Source organism: Oncorhynchus gorbuscha, linkage group LG15 (genome assembly GCF_021184085.1).
Source record: "Oncorhynchus gorbuscha isolate QuinsamMale2020 ecotype Even-year linkage group LG15, OgorEven_v1.0, whole genome shotgun sequence".
In the NCBI taxonomy this organism is placed as follows: domain Eukaryota; kingdom Metazoa; phylum Chordata; class Actinopteri; order Salmoniformes; family Salmonidae; genus Oncorhynchus; species Oncorhynchus gorbuscha.
In genome coordinates, this window is record NC_060187.1 from 84,318,266 (window position 1) to 84,334,611 (window position 16,346).

Consider the following 16,346-nt stretch of genomic DNA (forward strand, 5'->3'; position numbering starts at 1 on the left):
CGATTTTGACTCTACCCTCTGTGACATTCATCTGAAACTTGACAAAGGGTGGGAGTTTCCATTTGCCAATTCTGTCCTGGGCTCCCCATCATGATTTAAAAAGTGCTGAAACTAGAGACAGGAGTAGCAGAGGTCATGTAATCCAGTGATGCACGTTGAAAGAATAACAACATTAACTTGAACTTTTCCTTATATTAACTGTAACTCAGTAAAAACGTTTCAATTGTTGCGTGTTGCATATATTTTTTTTTTGTTCAGTATAGTAAATAATGGCTACTTCTGAGAAAGTATTAAAACTTCTTAAGGCGAGGGGGCAGTATTCTGAATTTCTGCCTGACTGACGTGCCCAAAGTAAACTGCCTGTTATTCAGGCCCAGAAGCTAGGAAATGCATATAATTGATAGAATTTGATGGAAAACACTTTGAATTTTCTAAACGGTTAAAATAATGTTTGTGAGTATAACTGAATTCATATGGCAGGCGAAAACCCAAGGAAAATCCATCCAGAAATCGTTTGATTTTTTGGCGCTAAGAAACCTTTCCAATGCAAGTCTATGGGTCTGTATATAAAAATTCCTCCCAGATTGCTGTACCTATGGATTCCACTAGATGTCAACAGTCTTTATACAGGGTTTCAGGCTTGTTTGTTGAAATACGAACAAGTAATAGTAGTTTTTCCCAAGGGAGCTCAACAGGAAAAGTAGGCTTTTGGCGCCCGTGAATGAGGGTGCGCTCTTCGTTATTTTCCTTTCCTATTGAACACCGTTCTTTCTGTCTGGAGTATTATCCTTTATTTACAAATTAGGGTACCTGAGGATTGAATAGAACATTGTTTGACTTGTATGAACAAAGTTTACCGGTAGCTTTTTGGATTCCTTTGTATGCATGTTGAAGGAGTGGATTACTGAAATCAATGGCGCCAACTAAACTAACTTTTTTGGAAATAAAGAAGGACTTTATCAAACAAAACAAGCATTCGTTGTGTAGCTGGGACCCTTGGGATTGAAAACAGAGGAAGATCTTAAAAGGTAAGTGATTTATTTCATCGCTATTTGCGATTCTGTGAAGCCTGTGCTGGTTTAAAAAATATTTTGATGTGGGGCGCTGTCCTCAGATAATCACAGGGTATGCTTCCGCCGTAAAGCCTTTTTGAAATCTGGCAACGCATTTGGATTAACAAGAAGTTAAGCTTTTAAATGATATTAGACACTTGTATCTTCATGAATGTTTAATATTATGACTTTGTATTTGAATTTGGCGCTCTCCAATTTCACTGGATGTTGTCGGAAGAGGGAATTACTGTCAAGAGGAGTGAAACAAGATTGTCCACTGTCGACATATCTCTTTATTATGACCATCGAAATGTTAGCTATTAAAATCAGATGCAACAATAAAATCAAGGGGATAGAAATCCGGGGCTTAAAAACAAAGGTGTCATTGTACGCTGAGGACTCATGCTTTCTTTTAAAACCACCATTTGGATCGCTGCACAGCCTCATAGACAATCTAGATCATTTCTCTAACCTCTCTGGAATACAACTGAACTATGATAAGTGTACCATTATAAAGTTGGATGGTTTTCAGAGATTGGTGTGAGGGGTTGAGGGTAGCTGATGGGTGGGACTAAAATTAAAAATATAAAGATATGACTAATGTAAAATATACTGTGTCCCTAATATGTTTATTGTATGTATAAGCTAGAAGTAGAAGCCTAAGTATTGATGTCCATTAATTTACTCCAATTAGGGGAGGGGTGGTAGGGTTAAGGGAAAATAATACAATGGAATGTTTAAAAAAAAAAATGTATGGGGGATTGGAAATGATAGAGACAGTTACATTGAAAGGACACACAATCTATCTGCAGTATTAAAGCTGATCTACCCCTAAAAATAACTAAATAGATGGTCATGAAGGAGAGGACACAATGAAAGGAGGAGAGGAGACTATTAAAGGAGATTTCTGAAGAATGTTGACCACTAGACCAGACCTGCCTGTGGGTCACATAGACCTGGGAGAGTTTGTCATTAAATGTATAACAAAGGATGTCACAAATCTGCATTTACTGTTGGAGCCAGACTGGGAAACCTGCATGTTTGGTTACTTTGGTGGGCCTCTTTTTTTAACTGTATGACGGGTGTGTTCTTTATAACGTTCCAATTCTTCAAGTATACCTGTATGGCTCCATAGCTCAGTGGTTAGAGCACTGGTCTTGTAAACCAGGGGTCGTGAGTTCAATTCTCACTGGGGCCTCGATTTTGACTCTACCCTCTGTGACATTCATCTGAAACTTGACAAAGGGTGGGAGTTTCCATTTGCCAATTCTGTCCTGGGCTCCCCATCATGATTTAAAAAGTGCTGAAACTAGAGACAGGAGTAGCAGAGGTCATGTAATCCAGTGATGCACGTTGAAAGAATAACAACATTAACTTGAACTTTTCCTTATATTAACTGTAACTCAGTAAAAACGTTTCAATTGTTGCGTGTTGCATATATTTTTTTGTTGTTCAGTATAGTAAATAATGGCTACTTCTGAGAAAGTATTAAAACTTCTTAAGGCGAGGGGGCAGTATTCTGAATTTCTGCCTGACTGACGTGCCCAAAGTAAACTGCCTGTTATTCAGGCCCAGAAGCTAGGAAATGCATATAATTGATAGAATTTGATGGAAAACACTTTGAATTTTCTAAACGGTTAAAATAATGTTTGTGAGTATAACTGAATTCATATGGCAGGCGAAAACCCAAGGAAAATCCATCCAGAAATCGTTTGATTTTTTGGCGCTAAGAAACCTTTCCAATGCAAGTCTATGGGTCTGTATATAAAAATTCCTCCCAGATTGCTGTACCTATGGATTCCACTAGATGTCAACAGTCTTTATACAGGGTTTCAGGCTTGTTTGTTGAAATACGAACAAGTAATAGTAGTTTTTCCCAAGGGAGCTCAACAGGAAAAGTAGGCTTTTGGCGCCCGTGAATGAGGGTGCGCTCTTCGTTATTTTCCTTTCCTATTGAACACCGTTCTTTCTGTCTGGAGTATTATCCTTTATTTACAAATTAGGGTACCTGAGGATTGAATAGAACATTGTTTGACTTGTATGAACAAAGTTTACCGGTAGCTTTTTGGATTCCTTTGTATGCATGTTGAAGGAGTGGATTACTGAAATCAATGGCGCCAACTAAACTAACTTTTTGGAAATAAAGAAGGACTTTATCAAACAAAACAAGCATTCGTTGTGTAGCTGGGACCCTTGGGATTGAAAACAGAGGAAGATCTTAAAAGGTAAGTGATTTATTTCATCGCTATTTGCGATTCTGTGAAGCCTGTGCTGGTTTAAAAAATATTTTGATGTGGGGCGCTGTCCTCAGATAATCACAGGGTATGCTTCCGCCGTAAAGCCTTTTTGAAATCTGGCAACGCATTTGGATTAACAAGAAGTTAAGCTTTTAAATGATATTAGACACTTGTATCTTCGTGAATGTTTAATATTATGACTTTGTATTTGAATTTGGCGCTCTCCAATTTCACTGGATGTTGTCGGAAGAGGGAATTACTGTCAAGAGGAGTGAAACAAGATTGTCCACTGTCGACATATCTCTTTATTATGGCCATCGAAATGTTAGCTATTAAAATCAGATGCAACAATAAAATCAAGGGGATAGAAATCCGGGGCTTAAAAACAAAGGTGTCATTGTACGCTGAGGACTCATGCTTTCTTTTAAAACCACCATTTGGATCGCTGCACAGCCTCATAGACAATCTAGATCATTTCTCTAACCTCTCTGGAATACAACTGAACTATGATAAGTGTACCATTATAAAGTTGGATGGTTTTCAGAGATTGGTGTGAGGGGTTGAGGGTAGCTGATGGGTGGGACTAAAATTAAAAATATAAAAATATGACTAATGTAAAATATACTGTGTCCCTAATATGTTTATTGTATGTATAAGCTAGAAGTAGAAGCCTAAGTATTGATGTCCATTCATTTACTCCAATTAGGGGAGGGGTGGTAGGGTTAAGGGAAAATAATACAATGGAATGTTTGTAAAAAAAAATGTATGGGGGATTGGAAATGATAGAGACAGTTACATTGAAAGGACACACAATCTATCTGCAGTATTAAAGCTGATCTACCCCTAAAAATAACTAAATAGATGGTCATGAAGGAGAGGACACAATGAAAGGAGGAGAGGAGACTATTAAAGGAGATTTCTGAAGAATGTTGACCACTAGACCAGACCTGCCTGTGGGTCACATAGACCTGGGAGAGTTTGTCATTAAATGTATAACAAAGGATGTCACAAATCTGCATTTACTGTAGGAGCCAGACTGGGAAACCTGCATGTTTGGTTACTTCGGTGTGCCTCTTTTTTTAACTGTATGACGGGTGTGTTCTTTATAACGTTCCAATTCTTCAAGTATGCCTGTATGGCTCCATAGTTCAGTGGTTAGAGCACTGGTCTTGTAAACCAGGGGTCGTGAGTTCAATTCTCACTGGGGCCTTGATTTTGACTCTACCCTCTGTGACATTCATCTGAAACTTGACAAAGGGTGGGAGTTTCCATTTGCCAATTCTGTCCTGGGCTCCCCATCATGATTTAAAAAGTGCTGAAACTAGAGACAGGAGTAGCAGAGGTCATGTAATCCAGTGATGCACGTTGAAAGAATAACAACATTAACTTGAACTTTTCCTTATATTAACTGTAACTCAGTAAAAACGTTTCAATTGTTGCGTGTTGCATATATTTTTGTTGTTGTTCAGTATAGTAAATAATGGCTACTTCTGAGAAAGTATTAAAACTTCTTAAGGCGAGGGGCAGTATTCTGAATTTCTGCCTGACTGACGTGCCCAAAGTAAACTGCCTGTTATTCAGGCCCAGAAGCTAGGAAATGCATATAATTGATAGAATTTGATGGAAAACACTTTGAATTTTCTAAACGGTTAAAATAATGTTTGTGAGTATAACTGAATTCATATGGCAGGCGAAAACCCAAGGAAAATCCATCCAGAAATCGTTTGATTTTTGGCGCTAAGAAACCTTTCCAATGCAAGTCTATGGGTCTGTATATAAAAATTCCTCCCAGATTGCTGTACCTATGGATTCCACTAGATGTCAACAGTCTTTATACAGGGTTTCAGGCTTGTTTGTTGAAATACGAACAAGTAATAGTAGTTTTTCCCAAGGGAGCTCAACAGGAAAAGTAGGCTTTTGGCGCCCGTGAATGAGGGTGCGCTCTTCGTTATTTTCCTTTCCTATTGAACACCGTTCTTTCTGTCTGGAGTATTATCCTTTATTTACAAATTAGGGTACCTGAGGATTGAATAGAACATTGTTTGACTTGTATGAACAAAGTTTACCGGTAGCTTTTTGGATTCCTTTGTATGCATGTTGAAGGAGTGGATTACTGAAATCAATGGCGCCAACTAAACTAACTTTTTGGAAATAAAGAAGGACTTTATCAAACAAAACAAGCATTCGTTGTGTAGCTGGGACCCTTGGGATTGAAAACAGAGGAAGATCTTAAAAGGTAAGTGATTTATTTCATCGCTATTTGCGATTCTGTGAAGCCTGTGCTGGTTTAAAAAATATTTTGATGTGGGGCGCTGTCCTCAGATAATCACAGGGTATGCTTCCGCCGTAAAGCCTTTTTGAAATCTGGCAACGCATTTGGATTAACAAGAAGTTAAGCTTTTAAATGATATTAGACACTTGTATCTTCATGAATGTTTAATATTATGACTTTGTATTTGAATTTGGCGCTCTCCAATTTCACTGGATGTTGTCGGAAGAGGGAATTACTGTCAAGAGGAGTGAAACAAGATTGTCCACTGTCGACATATCTCTTTATTATGGCCATCGAAATGTTAGCTATTAAAATCAGATGCAACAATAAAATCAAGGGGATAGAAATCCGGGGCTTAAAAACAAAGGTGTCATTGTACGCTGAGGACTCATGCTTTCTTTTAAAACCACCATTTGGATCGCTGCACAGCCTCATAGACAATCTAGATCATTTCTCTAACCTCTCTGGAATACAACTGAACTATGATAAGTGTACCATTATAAAGTTGGATGGTTTTCAGAGATTGGTGTGAGGGGTTGAGGGTAGCTGATGGGTGGGACTAAAATTAAAAATATAAAATGTGACTAATGTAAAATATACTGTGTCCCTAATATGTTTATTGTATGTATAAGCTAGAAGTAGAAGCCTAAGTATTGATGTCCATTCATTTACTCCAATTAGGGGAGGGGTGGTAGGGTTAAGGGAAAATAATACAATGGAATGTTTGTAAAAAAAAATGTATGGGGGATTGGAAATGATAGAGACAGTTACATTGAAAGGACACACAATCTATCTGCAGTATTAAAGCTGATCTACCCCTAAAAATAACTAAATAGATGGTCATGAAGGAGAGGACACAATGAAAGGAGGAGAGGAGACTATTAAAGGAGATTTCTGAAGAATGTTGACCACTAGACCAGACCTGCCTGTGGGTCACATAGACCTGGGAGAGTTTGTCATTAAATGTATAACAAAGGATGTCACAAATCTGCATTTACTGTAGGAGCCAGACTGGGAAACCTGCATGTTTGGTTACTTCGGTGTGCCTCTTTTTTTAACTGTATGACGGGTGTGTTCTTTATAACGTTCCAATTCTTCAAGTATACCTGTATGGCTCCATAGCTCAGTGGTTAGAGCACTGGTCTTGTAAACCAGGGGTCGTGAGTTCAATTCTCACTGGGGCCTTGATTTTGACTCTACCCTCTGTGACATTCATCTGAAACTTGACAAAGGGTGGGAGTTTCCATTTGCCAATTCTGTCCTGGGCTCCCCATCATGATTTAAAAAGTGCTGAAACTAGAGACAGGAGTAGCAGAGGTCATGTAATCCAGTGATGCACGTTGAAAGAATAACAACATTAACTTGAACTTTTCCTTATATTAACTGTAACTCAGTAAAAACGTTTCAATTGTTGCGTGTTGCATATATTTTTTTGTTGTTCAGTATAGTAAATAATGGCTACTTCTGAGAAAGTATTAAAACTTCTTAAGGCGAGGGGGCAGTATTCTGAATTTCTGCCTGACTGACGTGCCCAAAGTAAACTGCCTGTTATTCAGGCCCAGAAGCTAGGAAATGCATATAATTGATAGAATTTGATGGAAAACACTTTGAATTTTCTAAACGGTTAAAATAATGTTTGTGAGTATAACTGAATTCATATGGCAGGCGAAAACCCAAGGAAAATCCATCCAGAAATCGTTTGATTTTTTGGCGCTAAGAAACCTTTCCAATGCAAGTCTTTGGGTCTGTATATAAAAATTCCTCCCAGATTGCTGTACCTATGGATTCCACTAGATGTCAACAGTCTTTATACAGGGTTTCAGGCTTGTTTGTTGAAATACGAACAAGTAATAGTAGTTTTTCCCAAGGGAGCTCAACAGGAAAAGTAGGCTTTTGGCGCCCGTGAATGAGGGTGCGCTCTTCGTTATTTTCCTTTCCTATTGAACACCGTTCTTTCTGTCTGGAGTATTATCCTTTATTTACAAATTAGGGTACCTGAGGATTGAATATAACATTGTTTGACTTGTATGAACAAAGTTTACCGGTAGCTTTTTGGATTCCTTTGTATGTATGTTGAAGGAGTGGATTACTGAAATCAATGGCGCCAACTAAACTAACTTTTTTTGGAAATAAAGAAGGACTTTATCAAACAAAACAAGCATTCGTTGTGTAGCTGGGACCCTTGGGATTGAAAACAGAGGAAGATCTTAAAAGGTAAGTGATTTATTTCATCGCTATTTGCGATTCTGTGAAGCCTGTGCTGGTTTAAAAAATATTTTGATGTGGGGCGCTGTCCTCAGATAATCACAGGGTATGCTTCCGCCGTAAAGCCTTTTTGAAATCTGGAAACGCATTTGGATTAACAAGAAGTTAAGCTTTTAAATGATATTAGACACTTGTATCTTCATGAATGTTTAATATTATGACTTTGAATTTGGCGCTCTCCAATTTCACTGGATGTTGTCGGAAGAGGGAATTACTGTCAAGAGGAGTGAAACAAGATTGTCCACTGTCGACATATCTCTTTATTATGGCCATCGAAATGTTAGCTATTAAAATCAGATGCAACAATAAAATCAAGGGGATAGAAATCCGGGGCTTAAAAACAAAGGTGTCATTGTACGCTGAGGACTCATGCTTTCTTTTAAAACCACCATTTGGATCGCTGCACAGCCTCATAGACAATCTAGATCATTTCTCTAACCTCTCTGGAATACAACTGAACTATGATAAGTGTACCATTATAAAGTTGGATGGTTTTCAGAGATTGGTGTGAGGGGTTGAGGGTAGCTGATGGGTGGGACTAAAATTAAAAATATAAAAATATGACTAATGTAAAATATACTGTGTCCCTAATATGTTTATTGTATGTATAAGCTAGAAGTAGAAGCCTAAGTATTGATGTCCATTCATTTACTCCAATTAGGGGAGGGGTGGTAGGGTTAAGGGAAAATAATACAATGGAATGTTTGTAAAAAAAAATGTATGGGGGATTGGAAATGATAGAGACAGTTACATTGAAAGGACACACAATCTATCTGCAGTATTAAAGCTGATCTACCCCTAAAAATAACTAAATAGATGGTCATGAAGGAGAGGACACAATGAAAGGAGGAGAGGAGACTATTAAAGGAGATTTCTGAAGAATGTTGACCACTAGACCAGACCTGCCTGTGGGTCACATAGACCTGGGAGAGTTTGTCATTAAATGTATAACAAAGGATGTCACAAATCTGCATTTACTGTAGGAGCCAGACTGGGAAACCTGCATGTTTGGTTACTTCGGTGTGCCTCTTTTTTTAACTGTATGACGGGTGTGTTCTTTATAACGTTCCAATTCTTCAAGTATGCCTGTATGGCTCCATAGTTCAGTGGTTAGAGCACTGGTCTTGTAAACCAGGGGTCGTGAGTTCAATTCTCACTGGGGCCTCGATTTTGACTCTACCCTCTGTGACATTCATCTGAAACTTGACAAAGGGTGGGAGTTTCCATTTGCCAATTCTGTCCTGGGCTCCCCATCATGATTTAAAAAGTGCTGAAACTAGAGACAGGAGTAGCAGAGGTCATGTAATCCAGTGATGCACGTTGAAAGAATAACAACATTAACTTGAACTTTTCCTTATATTAACTGTAACTCAGTAAAAACGTTTCAATTGTTGCGTGTTGCATATATTTTTTTTGTTGTTCAGTATAGTAAATAATGGCTACTTCTGAGAAAGTATTAAAACTTCTTAAGGCGAGGGGGCAGTATTCTGAATTTCTGCCTGACTGACGTGCCCAAAGTAAACTGCCTGTTATTCAGGCCCAGAAGCTAGGAAATGCATATAATTGATAGAATTTGATGGAAAACACTTTGAATTTTCTAAACGGTTAAAATAATGTTTGTGAGTATAACTGAATTCATATGGCAGGCGAAAACCCAAGGAAAATCCATCCAGAAATCGTTTGATTTTTGGCGCTAAGAAACCTTTCCAATGCAAGTCTTTGGGTCTGTATATACAAATTCCTCCCAGATTGCTGTACCTATGGATTCCACTAGATGTCAACAGTCTTTATACAGGGTTTCAGGCTTGTTTGTTGAAATACGAACAAGTAATAGTAGTTTTTCCCAAGGGAGCTCAACAGGAAAAGTAGGCTTTTGGCGCCCGTGAATGAGGGTGCGCTCTTCGTTATTTTCCTTTCCTATTGAACACCGTTCTTTCTGTCTGGAGTATTATCCTTTATTTACAAATTAGGGTACCTGAGGATTGAATAGAACATTGTTTGACTTGTATGAACAAAGTTTACCGGTAGCTTTTTGGATTCCTTTGTATGCATGTTGAAGGAGTGGATTACTGAAATCAATGGCGCCAACTAAACTAACTTTTTGGAAATAAAGAAGGACTTTATCAAACAAAACAAGCATTCGTTGTGTAGCTGGGACCCTTGGGATTGAAAACAGAGGAAGATCTTAAAAGGTAAGTGATTTATTTCATCGCTATTTGCGATTCTGTGAAGCCTGTGCTGGTTTAAAAAATATTTTGATGTGGGGCGCTGTCCTCAGATAATCACAGGGTATGCTTCCGCCGTAAAGCCTTTTTGAAATCTGGCAACGCATTTGGATTAACAAGAAGTTAAGCTTTTAAATGATATTAGACACTTGTATCTTCATGAATGTTTAATATTATGACTTTGTATTTGAATTTGGCGCTCTCCAATTTCACTGGATGTTGTCGGAAGAGGGAATTACTGTCAAGAGGAGTGAAACAAGATTGTCCACTGTCGACATATCTCTTTATTATGGCCATCGAAATGTTAGCTATTAAAATCAGATGCAACAATAAAATCAAGGGGATAGAAATCCGGGGCTTAAAAACAAAGGTGTCATTGTACGCTGAGGACTCATGCTTTCTTTTAAAACCACCATTTGGATCGCTGCACAGCCTCATAGACAATCTAGATCATTTCTCTAACCTCTCTGGAATACAACTGAACTATGATAAGTGTACCATTATAAAGTTGGATGGTTTTCAGAGATTGGTGTGAGGGGTTGAGGGTAGCTGATGGGTGGGACTAAAATTAAAAATATAAAAATGTGACTAATGTAAAATATACTGTGTCCCTAATATGTTTATTGTATGTATAAGCTAGAAGTAGAAGCCTAAGTATTGATGTCCATTCATTTACTCCAATTAGGGGAGGGGTGGTAGGGTTAAGGGAAAATAATACAATGGAATGTTTGTAAAAGAAAAATGTATGGGGGATTGGAAATGATAGAGACAGTTACATTGAAAGGACACACAATCTATCTGCAGTATTAAAGCTGATCTACCCCTAAAAATAACTAAATAGATGGTCATGAAGGAGAGGACACAATGAAAGGAGGAGAGGAGACTATTAAAGGAGATTTCTGAAGAATGTTGACCACTAGACCAGACCTGCCTGTGGGTCACATAGACCTGGGAGAGTTTGTCATTAAATGTATAACAAAGGATGTCACAAATCTGCATTTACTGTAGGAGCCAGACTGGGAAACCTGCATGTTTGGTTACTTTGGTGGGCCTCTTTTTTTAACTGTATGACGGGTGTGTTCTTTATAACGTTCCAATTCTTCAAGTATACCTGTATGGCTCCATAGCTCAGTGGTTAGAGCACTGGTCTTGTAAACCAGGGGTCGTGATTTCAATTCTCACTGGGGCCTCGATTTTGACTCTACCCTCTGTAACATTCATCTGAAACTTGACAAAGGGTGGGAGTTTCCATTTGCCAATTCTGTCCTGGGCTCCCCATCATGATTTAAAAAGTGCTGAAACTAGAGACAGGAGTAGCAGAGGTCATGTAATCCAGTGATGCACGTTGAAAGAATAACAACATTAACTTGAACTTTTCCTTATATTAACTGTAACTCAGTAAAAACGTTTCAATTGTTGCGTGTTGCATATATATTTTTTTGTTGTTCAGTATAGTAAATAATGGCTACTTCTGAGAAAGTATTAAAACTTCTTAAGGCGAGGGGGCAGTATTCTGAATTTCTGCCTGACTGACGTGCCCAAAGTAAACTGCCTGTTATTCAGGCCCAGAAGCTAGGAAATGCATATAATTGATAGAATTTGATGGAAAACACTTTGAATTTTCTAAACGGTTAAAATAATGTTTGTGAGTATAACTGAATTCATATGGCAGGCGAAAACCCAAGGAAAATCCATCCAGAAATCGTTTGATTTTTTGGCGCTAAGAGACCTTTCCAATGCAAGTCTATGGGTCTGTATATAAAAATTCCTCCCAGATTGCTGTACCTATGGATTCCACTAGATGTCAACAGTCTTTATACAGGGTTTCAGGCTTGTTTGTTGAAATACGAACAAGTAATAGTAGTTTTTCCCAAGGGAGCTCAACAGGAAAAGTAGGCTTTTGGCGCCCGTGAATGAGGGTGCGCTCTTCGTTATTTTCCTTTCCTATTGAACACCGTTCTTTCTGTCTGGAGTATTATCCTTTATTTACAAATTAGGGTACCTGAGGATTGAATAGAACATTGTTTGACTTGTATGAACAAAGTTTACCGGTAGCTTTTTGGATTCCTTTGTATGCATGTTGAAGGAGTGGATTACTGAAATCAATGGCGCCAACTAAACTAACTTTTTTGGAAATAAAGAAGGACTTTATCAAACAAAACAAGCATTCGTTGTGTAGCTGGGACCCTTGGGATTGAAAACAGAGGAAGATCTTAAAAGGTAAGTGATTTATTTCATCGCTATTTGCGATTCTGTGAAGCCTGTGCTGGTTTAAAAAATATTTTGATGTGGGGCGCTGTCCTCAGATAATCACAGGGTATGCTTCCGCCGTAAAGCCTTTTTGAAATCTGGAAACGCATTTGGATTAACAAGAAGTTAAGCTTTTAAATGATATTAGACACTTGTATCTTCATGAATGTTTAATATTATGACTTTGAATTTGGCGCTCTCCAATTTCACTGGATGTTGTCGGAAGAGGGAATTACTGTCAAGAGGAGTGAAACAAGATTGTCCACTGTCGACATATCTCTTTATTATGGCCATCGAAATGTTAGCTATTAAAATCAGATGCAACAATAAAATCAAGGGGATAGAAATCCGGGGCTTAAAAACAAAGGTGTCATTGTACGCTGAGGACTCATGCTTTCTTTTAAAACCACCATTTGGATCGCTGCACAGCCTCATAGACAATCTAGATCATTTCTCTAACCTCTCTGGAATACAACTGAACTATGATAAGTGTACCATTATAAAGTTGGATGGTTTTCAGAGATTGGTGTGAGGGGTTGAGGGTAGCTGATGGGTGGGACTAAAATTAAAAATATAAAGATATGACTAATGTAAAATATACTGTGTCCCTAATATGTTTATTGTATGTATAAGCTAGAAGTAGAAGCCTAAGTATTGATGTCCATTCATTTACTCCAATTAGGGGAGGGGTGGTAGGGTTAAGGGAAAATAATACAATGGAATGTTTGTAAAAAAAAATGTATGGGGGATTGGAAATGATAGAGACAGTTACATTGAAAGGACACACAATCTATCTGCAGTATTAAAGCTGATCTACCCCTAAAAATAACTAAATAGATGGTCATGAAGGAGAGGACACAATGAAAGGAGGAGAGGAGACTATTAAAGGAGATTTCTGAAGAATGTTGACCACTAGACCAGACCTGCCTGTGGGTCACATAGACCTGGGAGAGTTTGTCATTAAATGTATAACAAAGGATGTCACAAATCTGCATTTACTGTAGGAGCCAGACTGGGAAACCTGCATGTTTGGTTACTTCGGTGTGCCTCTTTTTTTAACTGTATGACGGGTGTGTTCTTTATAACGTTCCAATTCTTCAAGTATGCCTGTATGGCTCCATAGTTCAGTGGTTAGAGCACTGGTCTTGTAAACCAGGGGTCGTGAGTTCAATTCTCACTGGGGCCTTGATTTTGACTCTACCCTCTGTGACATTCATCTGAAACTTGACAAAGGGTGGGAGTTTCCATTTGCCAATTCTGTCCTGGGCTCCCCATCATGATTTAAAAAGTGCTGAAACTAGAGACAGGAGTAGCAGAGGTCATGTAATCCAGTGATGCACGTTGAAAGAATAACAACATTAACTTGAACTTTTCCTTATATTAACTGTAACTCAGTAAAAACGTTTCAATTGTTGCGTGTTGCATATATTTTTTTTGTTGTTCAGTATAGTAAATAATGGCTACTTCTGAGAAAGTATTAAAACTTCTTAAGGCGAGGGGGCAGTATTCTGAATTTCTGCCTGACTGACGTGCCCAAAGTAAACTGCCTGTTATTCAGGCCCAGAAGCTAGGAAATGCATATAATTGATAGAATTTGATGGAAAACACTTTGAATTTTCTAAACGGTTAAAATAATGTTTGTGAGTATAACTGAATTCATATGGCAGGCGAAAACCCAAGGAAAATCCATCCAGAAATCGTTTGATTTTTTGGCGCTAAGAAACCTTTCCAATGCAAGTCTTTGGGTCTGTATATACAAATTCCTCCCAGATTGCTGTACCTATGGATTCCACTAGATGTCAACAGTCTTTATACAGGGTTTCAGGCTTGTTTGTTGAAATACGAACAAGTAATAGTAGTTTTTCCCAAGGGAGCTCAACAGGAAAAGTAGGCTTTTGGCGCCCGTGAATGAGGGTGCGCTCTTCGTTATTTTCCTTTCCTATTGAACACCGTTCTTTCTGTCTGGAGTATTATCCTTTATTTACAAATTAGGGTACCTGAGGATTGAATATAACATTGTTTGACTTGTATGAACAAAGTTTACCGGTAGCTTTTTGGATTCCTTTGTATGTATGTTGAAGGAGTGGATTACTGAAATCAATGGCGCCAACTAAACTAACTTTTTTGGAAATAAAGAAGGACTTTATCAAACAAAACAAGCATTCGTTGTGTAGCTGGGACCCTTGGGATTGAAAACAGAGGAAGATCTTAAAAGGTAAGTGATTTATTTCATCGCTATTTGCGATTCTGTGAAGCCTGTGCTGGTTTAAAAAATATTTTGATGTGGGGCGCTGTCCTCAGATAATCACAGGGTATGCTTCCGCCGTAAAGCCTTTTTGAAATCTGGCAACGCATTTGGATTAACAAGAAGTTAAGCTTTTAAATGATATTAGACACTTGTATCTTCATGAATGTTTAATATTATGACTTTGTATTTGAATTTGGCGCTCTCCAATTTCACTGGATGTTGTCGGAAGAGGGAATTACTGTCAAGAGGAGTGAAACAAGATTGTCCACTGTCGACATATCTCTTTATTATGGCCATCGAAATGTTAGCTATTAAAATCAGATGCAACAATAAAATCAAGGGGATAGAAATCCGGGGCTTAAAAACAAAGGTGTCATTGTACGCTGAGGACTCATGCTTTCTTTTAAAACCACCATTTGGATCGCTGCACAGCCTCATAGACAATCTAGATCATTTCTCTAACCTCTCTGGAATACAACTGAACTATGATAAGTGTACCATTATAAAGTTGGATGGTTTTCAGAGATTGGTGTGAGGGGTTGAGGGTAGCTGATGGGTGGGACTAAAATTAAAAATATAAAGATATGACTAATGTAAAATATACTGTGTCCCTAATATGTTTATTGTATGTATAAGCTAGAAGTAGAAGCCTAAGTATTGATGTCCATTCATTTACTCCAATTAGGGGAGGGGTGGTAGGGTTAAGGGAAAATAATACAATGGAATGTTTGTAAAAAAAATGTATGGGGGATTGGAAATGATAGAGACAGTTACATTGAAAGGACACACAATCTATCTGCAGTATTAAAGCTGATCTACCCCTAAAAATAACTAAATAGATGGTCATGAAGGAGAGGACACAATGAAAGGAGGAGAGGAGACTATTAAAGGAGATTTCTGAAGAATGTTGACCACTAGACCAGACCTGCCTGTGGGTCACATAGACCTGGGAGAGTTTGTCATTAAATGTATAACAAAGGATGTCACAAATCTGCATTTACTGTAGGAGCCAGACTGGGAAACCTGCATGTTTGGTTACTTCGGTGTGCCTCTTTTTTTAACTGTATGACGGGTGTGTTCTTTATAACGTTCCAATTCTTCAAGTATGCCTGTATGGCTCCATAGTTCAGTGGTTAGAGCACTGGTCTTGTAAACCAGGGGTCGTGAGTTCAATTCTCACTGGGGCCTTGATTTTGACTCTACCCTCTGTGACATTCATCTGAAACTTGACAAAGGGTGGGAGTTTCCATTTGCCAATTCTGTCCTGGGCTCCCCATCATGATTTAAAAAGTGCTGAAACTAGAGACAGGAGTAGCAGAGGTCATGTAATCCAGTGATGCACGTTGAAAGAATAACAACATTAACTTGAACTTTTCCTTATATTAACTGTAACTCAGTAAAAACGTTTCAATTGTTGCGTGTTGCATATATTTTTTTTGTTCAGTATAGTAAATAATGGCTACTTCTGAGAAAGTATTAAAACTTCTTAAGGCGAGGGGGCAGTATTCTGAATTTCTGCCTGACTGACGTGCCCAAAGTAAACTGCCTGTTATTCAGGCCCAGAAGCTAGGAAATGCATATAATTGATAGAATTTGATGGAAAACACTTTGAATTTTCTAAACGGTTAAAATAATGTTTGTGAGTATAACTGAATTCATATGGCAGGCGAAAACCCAAGGAAAATCCATCCAGAAATCGTTTGATTTTTGGCGCTAAGAAACCTTTCCAATGCAAGTCTATGGGTCTGTATATAAAAATTCCTCCCAGATTGCTGTACCTATGGATTCCACTAGATG

The 16,346-nt window shown here is 38.2% G+C and overlaps 7 non-coding genes across 7 annotated transcripts; all 7 read left to right on the plus strand.

Moving 5' to 3' along the window:
• The first annotated feature begins 2,177 nt into the window (after positions 1-2,177).
• On the plus strand, positions 2,178-2,250 carry trnat-ugu. The gene has a single exon. It is a non-coding gene; the product is annotated as a tRNA-Thr (tRNA).
• A 2,176-nt stretch (positions 2,251-4,426) lies between these two features.
• trnat-ugu lies at positions 4,427-4,499 on the plus strand. The gene has a single exon. It is a non-coding gene; the product is annotated as a tRNA-Thr (tRNA).
• Positions 4,500-6,673: 2,174 nt separating this feature from the next.
• Positions 6,674-6,746, plus strand: trnat-ugu. The gene has a single exon. It is a non-coding gene; the product is annotated as a tRNA-Thr (tRNA).
• Positions 6,747-8,918: 2,172 nt separating this feature from the next.
• trnat-ugu lies at positions 8,919-8,991 on the plus strand. The gene has a single exon. It is a non-coding gene; the product is annotated as a tRNA-Thr (tRNA).
• A 2,177-nt stretch (positions 8,992-11,168) lies between these two features.
• trnat-ugu lies at positions 11,169-11,241 on the plus strand. The gene has a single exon. It is a non-coding gene; the product is annotated as a tRNA-Thr (tRNA).
• A 2,173-nt stretch (positions 11,242-13,414) lies between these two features.
• On the plus strand, positions 13,415-13,487 carry trnat-ugu. Its single transcript has one exon. It is a non-coding gene; the product is annotated as a tRNA-Thr (tRNA).
• Positions 13,488-15,664: 2,177 nt separating this feature from the next.
• trnat-ugu lies at positions 15,665-15,737 on the plus strand. Its single transcript has one exon. It is a non-coding gene; the product is annotated as a tRNA-Thr (tRNA).
• Positions 15,738-16,346: the final 609 nt, after the last annotated feature.